The sequence below is a fragment of the Pseudophryne corroboree genome, chromosome 1 (genome assembly GCF_028390025.1).
Source record: "Pseudophryne corroboree isolate aPseCor3 chromosome 1, aPseCor3.hap2, whole genome shotgun sequence".
In the NCBI taxonomy this organism is placed as follows: Eukaryota; Metazoa; Chordata; class Amphibia; order Anura; family Myobatrachidae; genus Pseudophryne; species Pseudophryne corroboree.
The window spans coordinates 847,453,322-847,467,098 of record NC_086444.1 but is presented as its reverse complement, the minus strand read 5'-3'; positions in this window follow the sequence as shown (position 1 = coordinate 847,467,098).

Here is a 13,777-nt window from a genome sequence, read left to right as displayed (position 1 = left end):
TATAATCAAAACCCTGCACTGTACTCCCTAACAGCTGCTCCCCGTCCCCAATCCTCCCCACAATTATAACTAAGTCACTCAGTCTTTTCTACTATAACGGAGAGGACGCCAGCCACGTCCTCTCCCTATCAATCTCAATGCACGTGTGAAAATGGCGGCGACGCGCGGCTGCTTATATAGAATCCGAATCTCGCGAGAATCCGACAGCGGGATGATGACGTTCGGGCGCGCTCGGTTTACCAGAGCCACACGGGAGAATCCGAGCACGGCTCGGACCCGTGTAAAAAGGCTGAAGTTCGGGTGGGTCGGTTTCCGAGAAACCGAACCCGCTCATCACTACTGTGTATGCACTACGTGACATATATACATAGATATCATTAATGACCGAATGAAGCAAGATATATTATTTGGTAATTTATAAAATTGCACAGTGTGGATGCCCTATATCGTTTGTCAGGAAGTTCAAGGGAAATTGGGACTATCATTGGTCATTTCCACATCGTCTAGTGTGTACCGAGATTAACTCAGGAAAACGTGGATTAGTGACAGGAGTGGTTGTCAACGTGTTTGGTTCTATCAAGCAGAACTTTTTCAAGAAAAAATTAGCAAAGTTTAATAAAATCCATTAAACTTTTGTGCACTTTAATCTTTTATCTCAATATAGCAGTAAAATTATTAAATTGGGTTATCAAACATAACAGTAAAGCTTTTCAAGAGTTTTATTAAACTTAACAGTAGAGCTATTCAAGTGTCATTAAATTCTAATCAAACAGTGACACTCAACCCATTTAAACAAACAATCTCATTTCTTTTGTATCTGTCAAAACATCTGATTTACTTTACATAGAGCTATTATATGGGAAAAAAAAAAAATATTCCAAGTATCATTTCGATTCAAAAACAGAATTTAGTTCTGCTTTGGCCATTGTTCACATTAATGTCTTTTCTCTAATGATTGTTCTCTACATTAATTATACAGAATTTTATGAAATGTCACAGAACTATTGCGTGTACTTTTAAGATGTTGGGCTAAATATAAAAGGGAAAATATGCACAAATGGCAGCGCTACTAATGAAGTGATTGGATTTGAGCAATGTTAAAGAAATGTAACAATTTATCATAATAGAAACAATAAAACCACTAAAAATGGCAATTTCTCTCCTCAAAACACATGATAAAAATGTATACACCACATTCAATTAGATTCTCTGTATATCATTAGACCAATACGTGTCTGTTCCTATATAGTATGCCCCGATAAGTCTACTAGTCCATAGAGGATATATTGTATCAGCAAAGTTCGGTTTATAAATAATTACCGGTCACCAACTTAGAGGTGGAAAGGCTTCCATGCATGAGAGTCCATGTTAGACTTGTAATGTCCTCATTAGAAATGGTGAATTGCTGGAGATGTCCTCTTATTAGTACACAGCGAGCTGGTAGTGGATCCGGGATTGGTTCAGACACGTAAAGATGGTCGCCAAGATGGAAATGGTGTAGAGCAGAAGTGGTGTATAGCAGGGGGTCCTGACGCGTTTCGCTGCTCCTCAAGAAATTTTGCAGCTTTATCAAAGGATACCATGTAGTATATAAGTGGGGTTTAAATACCCTTACTAATGAGGAGGATTGATGACACTTGTGCTAGTAATCAATCCAATCACTTCAAATAAGAATTAAAACACATTTGTAAAATAACGGAGGCAGACCTATTATGTATATTCATTCCATATACCTTTTTTGAATTATAATATTTTAATCCAGCATACATATAAACCTTAATTTAGTTCACACTTTTAAATTGAAAACCATGTATAATACGTTTTTCAACCAATAGGTAACACTGTTTATTATGTGTTACCATGGTAACTAGAAGTTAGACGCCTCTGATTTACTACATAAATTGATAGACTGAAGATATAACCAATAGGAACTCAACTTAATGATTGGTCAATAGCGGTCACATGACCGCAAATAGTAATGACAAATTTCTTGTTTACTCTGTCTTTCCTCCCGGTCACATGACGCACGCCTGTCATGCGGCCGGGTCACATGACTCGGCTCCGACATGCGGCCAGCTGAAAAGACACTGCTCAAAAGAGAAATAAAGGGGAAAGAAGGGAGGGATCTTCGTATATAGGTTGTGGAGATGAGGTGCACCTACTCAAACAGTGACGCTATCATTCATAACATATAAATTCCGATTATGGTCACATGACCACTGATGTCACTGTGTAGTAATTCATATCCATTTCCTGGTCACGTGACCCGCGCCGTTGACATGACCAAGTCACGTGTCCCGGCGCAAGTCCGTGACCAGGAGTTGGGCCGCTTAGAGAAGAGAAAATGGGAAGAGGGGAAGTCTCAGTCCCAACCCGAAGGGGACACCACAAAGCCATACATCGCATGTTGCCCCAAAAAAACACATTATTCAGATAATTATATATTTATAAGTCTAGTGCAGGGAAAGATGAGTGACACAACTTAAACAATTCCATTGAATATAAAAAAAAAAAAAAAAAGGATAACTAAAAAAAAAAGAAGAGGGAATTAGTTCTTTGAGTGAAAGAGATTTCTTTTTTCCCTTCCCCCCGGCTGTGATCACGTGACCGCTGATATCATAAACTAATAGCTAGTGTTTGTTTCCTGGTTATATGAACAGCGATGATCACATGACTAAGTTTATGACCAGGATATATACCTCTTCTAAAGGAAAAAAGCAACGAAAAGAGAGAGTCCTGATTTTGAAGGGGAAAGTTCGGTACAATATATATAAATTATAAAAGTACATTTAGTTCTACGGCTTCATTCAACCCTTCAGGGTAGATGGAACCTACTTTGTGCATCCAGTAAATTTCTTGTTTGCAAAGCTTCTTAAAATGGTCTCTGCCTCTACTTGTGGCTGGTATATGTTCTACTCCTATTACTTTTAAGCTTTCTGGGTCCCCATTATGATAGTCAAAAAATGCTTCGATACACTATGTGTCAAGATATGATTTAAAATATTCCTTCCATGTTCTAGGAATCTGACCCGCAGTTTTCTAGTCGATCGACCCACATATTTTTGATTTACAACTGCAAATTAATATATAAATAACATAGGTACTGTTGCAGTTAATTAAACTTTTTATGTCCCAAAAATTCTGATGACTATTATTGATTTTTTTATTGTTTCCTGTACATGATTACATGTGATACATTTGTTTCCCCCACATTTAAAGAATCCTTTTGGTTTAGGAGGAAGCCAAGAAAGACTAGCTTCACGTTGTACATGTCACGATCCGGGTATCTGGACGCCATTTCTTACCCATCAGATGCCTCCTAAGGCTGGCTCAGCGCTCCAGGACCGGATCCCATCTGTTATCCTAATGTTCACATTCCTGCATCCTCTCCTGTCTCTCTGAGACGCTGTCACAGTAACGCCATATTACATCTGGCATGGCGTCTCCCGCGGCCTCCGCCGCCGTCCCTGAGCTTCTACATGCAGAGTGTCAGAGTGGCGACTACGTCAGCCGCGGCCTCCGCTGTGTCCGCGTGGTTGGATGTGCACTTGTCAGCCTGGCGTCTCCTGTCTCCAGTGGCCGACGCCGCCATTACTGTTTTCATTACCACATGGATTACAAACCAAACTTCCCTCCAAGTGTCTGCATGGGCGCAGCCATCTTGGATTCTGTCAGCTGATCATTTCCTCCAATCTGTTGTCAGTATTGTTAATCTGCATAATTGCCTAGCCAATCCCTTCCTTGCTGCAGGTATAAATACACTGTGCCTGAGCAAGGAAGGCGTCAGTGCTTTGGTTGTCAAACCTAGTTCCTGTTTGTCTCTCTCCTGTGATTGTCTTCCAGGTTCCAGCTCCTGTCTCAAGACTTCCACCATAGAGACCCGCACCAGCATTCCACCTGCGGTGTAGCCTGACTCTCCAATCCATTGTGGATTCATCTGTTTCCAGCTACAACATTACCTGCTTCCAGCTCAGCTTCCAGCAGAGTACAGCTTCCCTTAAAGGGCCGGTGTCCTTTCTACACTTTACCACTCTCCACCGGTATTATTATTTCTCCGCTCTCAAGTTCTACATTTCAGTTCATATTTCATCGCTCCCAAGTTCATTTATTATTTAACTGGTTCCAGCCAGTATCCACTCCGTGCTAACAACAGTCTGGTTCCAGCCAGTATCCACAGCAGCTGTTTTATCTTCAGCAACCCAGCTTTTCCTGGAACACCAGCTGGCACAATCCTGGGTTATCTCCATTACTACAGTCGGGCCTGGTAAGGACTTTCCATCTAGAAGATCATAAGAACTATCTCACACTACCAGTGCCCTGTGGCTCCTGCCATCCTGTAGTCCCCAGGAACTGTATTTATTCTTTGCTGACTTTTACGTTTTCTTTTACTGCTGCTGTGTTGCGGAGTTGTCATAATAAACATCATTGACTTTTATCCAAGTTGTCGTGGTCACGCCTTCGGGCAGTTATTATTCATGTTACTTACATGTCCAGGGGTCTGATACAACCTCCCAGGTTCCGGTACATCTCAGCCCCTACAACTGAGGCTGCCTCCCGTCAGCTCAGGCCCTCAGTTGTGACAGTAAGCACTGACCTAATGAATCCAGCCGGAGACCAGGATCAAGCGGCCAGGCCGATGCAAGAACTGGCAGCCCGACTAGAACATCAGGAGGCTGCACAGGGCCACATCATCCGCTGTCTCCAGGATTTCTCTACTCGGCTGGATGGGATTCAGACAACTCTCTGTGGATCAGGCGCGTCTGGTGCGTCAACCACAGTGACTCCAGCTATAACCCCACCCACCTTACCCATTTCTGCCCCACGTCTTCATCTTCCAACGCCAGCAAAATTTGACGGATCTCCAAGATTCTGCAGGGGATTTCTCAACCAGTGTGAGATTCAGTTTGAGCTACAACCTGGCAATTTTCCCAGTGACCGTACAAAAATTGCCTACATTATTTCTCTTCTCAGTGGCTCAGCCCTTGATTGGGCATCACCGTTATGGGAGAGGTCCGACACCCTGCTATCTTCCTACACTGCCTTCATGTCAACATTCAGGCGCATCTTCGACGAGCCAGGCCGGGTAACCTCAGCTTCATCCGAGATTCTCCGTTTACGCCAGGGGTCACGTACTGTAGGACAATATCTGATACAGTTCCAGATCCTGGCATCCGAACTGGCATGGAACGACGAGGCCCTGTATGCTGCATTCTGGCATGGCTTATCTGAGCGTATTAAAGATGAGTTAGCTACCAGAGACTTACCCTCTAAGTTAGATGAGCTAATCTCACTCTGCACGAAAGTTGATTTACGTTTCAGAGAGAGAGCAATTGAGCGTGTAAGATCATCTGCTCCAAAATCTTCTGCTCCTCCTCCTCGCCAACTGTCACCAACTAAAGATGAGCCCATGCAAATTGGCCGTTCCCGTTTAACTCCTGCTGAGCGCCGAAGACGTCTCTCCAAGTCTCTTTGTCTTTACTGTGCAGCTCCGTCTCACACCATCAATGCCTGTCCCGAATGTCCGGGAAAACTCCAAACCCTAGCTCGCCCAGGAGAGGGTCGGCTAGGAGTAATGATCTCCTCTCCATCTCCTCATGATTGTAATCTCCCAGTGTCGCTCCAAATTGCTCAACGTTATCGGAACGTCATTGCCCTCCTTGATTCCGGAGCAGCTGGGAACTTTATTACCGAAGCCTATGTTAAACGGTGGTCCCTACCCACCGAGAGACTTCCTTCGTCCATCTCCTTAACTGCCGTGGATGGCAGCAAGATTTTTGATGCAGTTATTTCCCTAAGGACTCTACCAGTTCGTCTGAGAGTGGGAGTTCTTCATTCTGAATTTATTTCTTTTTTAGTGATTCCAAGAGCCACACATCCTGTGGTCCTGGGCCTTCCATGGCTCCGTCTTCACAATCCTACAATTGATTGGACGACTACGCAAATCCTGGCATGGGGTTCCTCCTGTGCTGAGACATGTTTGTTTAAAGTATTGCCTGTCTGTTCTTCCTCCCAAAGGTCGTCTGATGTTCCACCTCCTCCATATCAAGATTTCACGGATGTGTTCAGTAAAGCTTCTGCTGATATCCTTCCTCCTCATAGAGAATGGGACTGCCCGATTGATCTCGTTCCAGGGAAGGTTCCACCTCGAGGCCGAACTTATCCGTTGTCTCTGCCTGAGACGCATTCTATGGAGGAATACATTAAAGAGAACCTAGCAAAGGGGTTCATTCGACCTTCTTCTTCTCCAGCCGGCGCAGGCTTCTTTTTTGTAAAAAAGAAAGATGGTGGTCTGCGGCCGTGCATCGACTACAGAGGTTTGAACGACATTACCATCAAGAACCGTTATCCTTTACCCCTGATTACTGAGCTCTTTGACAGAGTTAGCGGAGCTACCATCTTTACAAAGCTGGACTTGAGAGGTGCATACAATCTCATCCGGATCCGTGAGGGTGACGAGTGGAAGACCGCCTTTAACACCCGTGACGGACATTATGAGTACCTCGTCATGCCCTTCGGATTGAGCAATGCTCCAGCTGTCTTCCAGCATTTTGTCAATGAGATCTTCAGAGACATTCTATACCGTCATGTCGTGGTCTATCTAGACGATATCCTCATTTTTGCCAACGATTTAGAGGAACATCGTTTTTGGGTTAAAGAGGTTCTGTCCCATCTCTGTGTCAATCATCTCTATTGCAAATTAGAGAAATGCGTCTTTGAAGTCCAGTCCATTCCGTTTCTAGGGTACATTGTGTCCGGTTCCGGACTAGAGATGGATCCTGAGAAACTACAAGCAATTCAAAATTGGCCGATACCCTTAACCCTCAAAGGGGTCCAGAGGTTCTTGGGGTTCGCCAACTATTACCGAAAGTTTATACGAGACTTTTCCACCATTGTGGCGCCTATTACTGCTTTCACTAAGAAGGGTGCTAACCCGTCCAAGTGGTCTGAAGAAGCCATGCAAGCATTTCATCTTTTAAAACAAAGGTTCATCTCTGCGCCTGTTCTGAAACAGCCTGACATCGACTCTCCTTTCATCTTAGAGGTGGATGCCTCCTCCGTTGGAGTAGGAGCGGTGTTATCTCAGAGGGCTAAAGATGGCCATTTACACCCTTGCAGTTTCTTCTCCCGGAAGTTCTCCCCAGCTGAGCGCAACTATGCCATTGGCGACCAGGAGTTGCTAGCCATCAAGCTCGCTCTAGAAGAGTGGAGGTATCTGTTGGAGGGAGCTTCTCATTCAATCACCATACTTACAGACCACAAGAACCTGTTATATCTGAAAGGCGCACAATGTCTCAACCCTCGTCAGGCCAGATGGGCACTTTTCTTTTCCAGGTTCGACTTTAAACTCCAGTTCTGTCCGGGCTCTCAGAATCGCAAGGCCGACGCCCTTTCCCGCTCATGGGAGCAAGAAAATGAGTCAGAGTCTTCAGACAAGCATCCTATTATAAATCCGTTGGCATTCTCCACGGTAGGGATGGACTCTACGCCCCCATCAGGGAAAAGTTTTGTGAAACCGATGCTAAGGAAGAAGCTCATGCATTGGGCCCATGCTTCCCGTTTTGCCGGACATACAGGTATCCAAAAAACCCTGGAGTTTATCTCTAGGTCCTATTGGTGGCCAACTCTGAAAAAGGACGTCTTGGAGTTTATTGCATCTTGCCCAAAGTGTGCTCAACATAAGGTATCCCGCCAGTCGCCTGCGGGGCAACTGGTTCCACTATCTGTTCCCCGTCGACCTTGGACCCATTTGTCGATGGATTTTATTACAGATTTACCCATGTGCAACAAGTTCAATACCATCTGGGTGGTAGTTGACCGGTTCACCAAGATGGCACACTTCATTCCTCTCACCGGTCTTCCGTCAGCTCCCAAGTTGGCTCAAGTATTCATACAAGAGATCTTCCGACTCCACGGTCTTCCTGAAGAAATTATCTCAGATCGAGGAGTTCAATTCACAGCCAAATTCTGGCGAAGTTTATGTCAAGTCCTCCAAGTCAAGCTAAAGTTTTCCACGGCTTACCATCCTCAGACCAATGGTCAAACCGAGAGGGTGAATCAGGACTTGGAGGCCTTCCTCCGCATCTATGTGTCCTCCTCTCAAGATGACTGGGTTCAATTACTTCCCTGGGCCGAGTTCTGTCATAACAACCAGTATCATTCTTCATCTGCTTCAACACCATTCTTCACTAACTTTGGATTCCACCCTAAAGTCCCTGAGTTCCAACCGCTTCCAGCAACTTCTGTTCCCGCAGTGGATATCACCTTGCATCAGTTTGCCAATATCTGGAAGAGCGTACGATCAGCTCTGCTCAAGGCATCGTTCAGGTACAAGAAGTTTGCGGATAAGAAGCGTCGAGCAGTTCCTGCTCTCAAGGTGGGTGATCGGGTATGGTTATCCACGAAGAATTTGAGGTTAAGAGTTCCCAGTATGAAGTTTGCACCTCGCTATATCGGTCCTTTCAAGATTGAACAAGTCATCAATCCTGTTGCTTACAGACTTCAGTTGCCTCCCTTCTTAAAAATACCCAGGACATTCCATGTTTCCCTGTTGAAACCACTGATCTTGAATCGGTTTCATTCCTCACTTCCTCCAACTCCGAAAGTCCAAACTCAACGAGGCGTTGAGTATGAAGTAGCCAAGATCCTGGACTCACGTCACCGTTACGGTCAACTACAATATCTTATTGACTGGAAGGGCTATGGCCCTGAGGAACGTTCATGGACCAATGCTTCTGATGTCCATGCTCCTGCCTTGGTCCGGAGATTCCATTCCAAGTTTCCTCAAAAGCCAAAGAAGTGTCCTGGGGCCACTCCTAAAGGGGGGGGTGCTGTCACGATCCGGGTATCTGGACGCCATTTCTTACCCATCAGATGCCTCCTAAGGCTGGCTCAGCGCTCCAGGACCGGATCCCATCTGTTATCCTAATGTTCACATTCCTGCATCCTCTCCTGTCTCTCTGAGACGCTGTCACAGTAACGCCATATTACATCTGGCATGGCGTCTCCCGCGGCCTCCGCCGCCGTCCCTGAGCTTCTACATGCAGAGTGTCAGAGTGGCGACTACGTCAGCCGCGGCCTCCGCTGTGTCCGCGTGGTTGGATGTGCACTTGTCAGCCTGGCGTCTCCTGTCTCCAGTGGCCGGCGCCGCCATTACTGTTTTCATTACCACATGGATTACAAACCAAACTTCCCTCCAAGTGTCTGCATGGGCGCAGCCATCTTGGATTCTGTCAGCTGATCATTTCCTCCAATCTGTTGTCAGTATTGTTAATCTGCATAATTGCCTAGCCAATCCCTTCCTTGCTGCAGGTATAAATACACTGTGCCTGAGCAAGGAAGGCATCAGTGCTTTGGTTGTCAAACCTAGTTCCTGTTTGTCTCTCTCCTGTGATTGTCTTCCAGGTTCCAGCTCCTGTCTCAAGACTTCCACCATAGAGACCCGCACCAGCATTCCACCTGCGGTGTAGCCTGACTCTCCAATCCATTGTGGATTCATCTGTTTCCAGCTACAACATTACCTGCTTCCAGCTCAGCTTCCAGCAGAGTACAGCTTCCCTTAAAGGGCCGGTGTCCTTTCTACACTTTACCACTCTCCACCGGTATTATTATTTCTCCGCTCTCAAGTTCTACATTTCAGTTCATATTTCATCGCTCCCAAGTTCATTTATTATTTAACTGGTTCCAGCCAGTATCCACTCCGTGCTAACAACAGTCTGGTTCCAGCCAGTATCCACAGCAGCTGTTTTATCTTCAGCAACCCAGCTTTTCCTGGAACACCAGCTGGCACAATCCTGGGTTATCTCCATTACTACAGTCGGGCCTGGTAAGGACTTTCCATCTAGAAGATCATAAGAACTATCTCACACTACCAGTGCCCTGTGGCTCCTGCCATCCTGTAGTCCCCAGGAACTGTATTTATTCTTTGCTGACTTTTACGTTTTCTTTTACTGCTGCTGTGTTGCGGAGTTGTCATAATAAACATCATTGACTTTTATCCAAGTTGTCGTGGTCACGCCTTCGGGCAGTTATTATTCATGTTACTTACATGTCCAGGGGTCTGATACAACCTCCCAGGTTACGGTACATCTCAGCCCCTACAACTGAGGCTGCCTCCCGTCAGCTCAGGCCCTCAGTTGTGACAGTACAATTCTATCTTCATTTTTAAGAAAACTAGGGGCTAAAATATTTTTTTAAAGATAAATCTTTTTAAAAATAAAACGGGGTTCGGATGGTAGATCTTTTATCAATAAATGATCCTGTTTAAGAATATTATAGTTCTTTTTAATAATACGTTTAATTTCTGAACACTGATCGTTATAAGTAGATATAAACGCAACTTTACTGTTTAGTTGCTTAGAAGGTTTTATTTTTGGAACTAATAGGTCTTCCATATCTATAGTAAGTACTTCTTTAAGGGCTGCCTGGAGAATCGTGGTCGGGTAGCCCCTCTGTTCAAAAGAATCCAGCATTGATATCACTTGTTTTTAAATTCCTTTTTCTCTGTACAATTTCTCCGAAGGCGAATTAATTGCCCTTTCGGAATATTTTGTTTCCACGGTGGGTAGTGGGTGCTTTTAAAATGTAAATACATATTAGAGCCCACTTCTTTTGTGTAATTTGTGGTAATAATAATATTATTTTGCACTGTCAGAGTCAAATCCAAAAAGTGAATCTGAGAAGGGCGAAAAGAGTAAGTGAACTGTAAATTAAAAGAATTGTGATTGAGGTGATCTATAAAGTGAAGTGCTGATTGAAAATCCCCATCCCAAATAATAAATAAATCATCAATGTATCGCCCATAGAGGACCAGGTTCGCGCTGAAGTCCCCCCTCCAAATGAGGGCATCCTCCACCTCCCCCATATAGAGGTTCGCATAAATCAGTGCGAACCTGGTCCCCATGGCTGTCCCCAAAATTTGTAAATAATGTGTGTCAAAAGAAATTAAGTGATTGTGACGTAAAATAAAATAAATAGAATCCAATAAGAATAGGCGATGATCCTCTGTCAAATCATTGTCAAGACGCAAACGATTTGCTATACTTTGTATACCTAGATCATGCGGTATATTTGAATATAAGCTCTTAACATCAAGAGTCAAAAAATTGTACGAATCTTTCTATTTTAATCCCTCAATGAGTTTGAGAAAGTGCATTGTGTCTTTGACATGTGATCTGACAGTGGATACTCGTGGCTGTAAATAAGAATCAACATAAAAAGGAAGATTGGATGTGAGGGAACCTATACCAGAAATAATGGGACACCCAGGGGGTGAAGTGAGGGATTTGTGTATCTTAGGGAGATGGTAGTAAATAGGAACTACGGGGTGTTCTACATACAAAAACTGAGATTCCTCTTTGGAAATTACTCCCTTCATCTGTGCTGTATCCAAGAGTTCTAGTAATTCAATTCTACATTTCTAAGTGGGATCCCCTTCCAGTTTCCTATAAAAGGAGGGGTCATCTAATTAACGTCTAGCTTCCAAAATGTAATCAGCTCTGTTTTGTATAACTGCCTCTTTTACTACTATGGCTGTGTTACTTGTAAGATCTTTCATGGCCTTCTTCTCTCGTCTGGACAAATTTGTGGGACTCTTTTTGTTGACTGGAATATTGGAGCACAGATTCTTAGAGTCACTGAGAGTTGTTTTATAAAAAACTTTCAATATTAGAACCTTTAGATTTAATCGGAAAAAAATCGGACTTTGTTTTGAACTGACCCCTTGAGATATCAAATAGCTTTTCTGGAAGTTGAGTAAAATTCGAATTATTTTCTTTCCATAATTCATTAAGAATTTCTATTGCAGGGAGAACATTTACATCTAACAATATGGGTGAAGCTTCGTCCCTATTTTTATTAAGATTTTGTTTGGCAAAAAAGCGTTTCCAACACAGTCCTAACAAATCTGTTTAGTTCTACAGACAGGGAAAACATATTGGGCATCGATGTTGGGGCAAATTTGAAACCCCGACTCAGTAGGGAAATCTCTGCTTCAGTCAATTGTTTGGATGAAAGATTGAAAATATTTTTAGTAGTATTATTACTCTTCATTGTTCTATTTCTCTTTAATCTCTCTCTCTTTCCTGCTCTCCTCCCTCTGAACTTCTGCTGCTTCTTCTTTTTCTTCTTCTTCTTCTTCTTTTGGGTGTAAATTGTGTTCTGTCTCTGTTTATTAGTGACTCTCTGAATGGTTTTTTTAGGCGTTGGTTTAAAAAACTTTGTTCCTCATTAGGAATTTTTTCTACATTTAAGCCTCTCTCTTTAGGTCTTGCTCCCATGTAATTGCATGTGTCTTATTCTGTCCACCGATCTTTTCTCACCTCTTTTTTCCTGATAGAGTGGGAATCTGTTAAATGGAAGGGTCTACCTCTAGGTTCTCTTACTGGGGATTGGTTGGCATGAGATCTATAGCCATACCGCCCACTTTCAGAATCACCATGTTTCTTATTCCCGAAGGAGCCATATTCCTTACTGGGATATTTGGATCGTTGGTTTCTCTGATTGGATCTGGTGTATTCCCTCCCTCTAATTCTATCTTTATCTCTATATTTTCTAACTCGTCCTTCTTTATAGTCCTCTAGGTCTCGTTTAAACTTCTTACACTTAGTTTCAAGTAATGTGTGCTCAAATTTATCGACCTTCTCCATGATTATAAGGTCCCTTTCTTTATATTCCCTTGTGTGACTATGGGGTTCTAGGTTCTTCTTCAGTGATTCAATTTCTGTTTCTATAGACGTTGATTTTTCCTTTCTATATCTGATGACTACCTCCATAAGCGAGAGGGAACACCGATCCAGTGTATCCTCCCATTCCTTCTGGAAGTGTTCATCATTTGAAAACACCGAAGGTTTAAAGAGTCTAAGACCCCTGGGGATCATGTTTCTGTCAAGATATTTTTGAAGATTTACGCTATCTAGCCAGTGTTTCATTTCTGACTTCAACAGGGCTTCTAGTTTAAAGAATTCCTCTCTTAATTCACAACTAGGTTTCTCGATCACTTCCCCTTGTGTAGATTCCCATTGGGAAATATAGGTCTGCCTCCTTTTTGAGCTATTGTCAAAATTGGTGAAGCAACTCATAATAGCAGCCTGAGTGACTATGTGAAATTGCAAAAAAAAAAACTCCTTAACAAGAAGAACAGGCGCTTGTTATAAAGTCGCTGCACCAAGCAGCTGCCGTAAATACAGGAGAGTCACTCCTGAAAAAACAAAGAAGAAAATATGCACAAATGGCAGCGCTACTAATGAAGTGATTGGATTTGAGCAATGTTAAAAAATGTAACAATTTATTATAATAGAAACAATAAAACCACTAAAAATGGCAATTTCTCTCCTCAAAACACATGATAAAAATGTATACACCACATTCAATTAGATTCTCTGTATATTATTAGACCAATATGTGTCTGTTCCTATATAGTATGCCCAGGTAAGTCCACTAGTCCATAGAGGATATATTGTATCAGCACAGTTCCGTTTATAAATAATTACCGGTCACCAACTTAGAGGTGGAAAGGCTTCCATGCATGAGAGTCCATGTTAGACTTGTAATGTCCTCATTAGAAATGGTGAATTGCTGGAGATGTCCTCTTATTAGTACACAGCGAGCTGGTAGTGGATCCGGGATTGGTTCAGACACGTAAAGATGGTCGCCAAGATGGAAATGGTGTAGAGCAGAAGTGGTGTATATAGCAGAAATTTTGCAGCTTTAGCAAAGGATACCATGTAGTATATAAGTGGGGATTAAATACCCTTACTAATGAGGAGGATTGATGACACTT